Raw genomic sequence first — 912 nt, 5'->3', positions numbered from 1 at the left:
TTTACCTCGCCAACCACATTTTATCCGGAAAGTCACGTCTGAGAGACGATCCACTATGTCATATGGGCCTTCCCATGGAGAAGACAACTTAGGAGACTTCCGTTTGGTCTTCCTGGGATTATACAACCATACCTTGTCTCCAGGTACAAAGCAGACTTCAGTAGATCTCTTATCATAAGTTAACTTCATCGAATCAGCAGACGTTTTCAGGTTTGAACGCACTTGATGGTGAATATCATCCATCCTTTCCGATAACACTTTCACAAACTATGACACATTCTCAGGCAACTCTTCATAAGTTAAGTCTCCCCTATGCTTGGGTCCCCTTTTAGCACTACATGTATTGCATGTTCGGCACCATTCTTCCACATCTCGCCTCATACCTATCCAGTAAAATCTTTGTCGTAGATGACTCAATGTCTTCCTAATTCCGAGATGTCCTCCTGTTAAAATATCATGGGATTGACGCAACATAACTTCCCGTAACTTCCTCGGTATAACTGTTTGTCAAGTCGTCACTTTCCCATCTCCGTACAAGAATACCATCTGCAAGCTTTAACTGGTCCCATTGCACCCAATAGTGCTTTGTCACAGGGCTTAAACTAGACACCTTCTCCCAAGAAGGACACAAAACACTTGTTTTTAGGAAATCAATTATTGGCTTCAAATCTTGGTCTTTCTCCTGTTCTGCCTTGATATCTATATTTGGTTCCACTTCATCATCATCAACTTCTTCAGTCACTTTGACTTCACCTTGATGGCACCTAATTAGTTCAACCTCTCTTTTAACAGTTACCGAAACTTGGCCCTTGTTGTTCCCAACCGTCATTTTATCAAAATCAATTACAAATTTCATTGGTAGTAGACAGTTCAATCCTAATATGCATTCGTCTTACATGTCAGCCAAGTATA

Source organism: Limulus polyphemus, unplaced genomic scaffold (assembly GCF_000517525.1).
Source record: "Limulus polyphemus unplaced genomic scaffold, Limulus_polyphemus-2.1.2 Scaffold3461, whole genome shotgun sequence".
Lineage (NCBI taxonomy): Eukaryota > Metazoa > Arthropoda > Merostomata > Xiphosura > Limulidae > Limulus > Limulus polyphemus.
The sequence above is the reverse complement of the archived record's forward strand: the minus strand, read 5'-3'. Positions refer to the sequence as shown.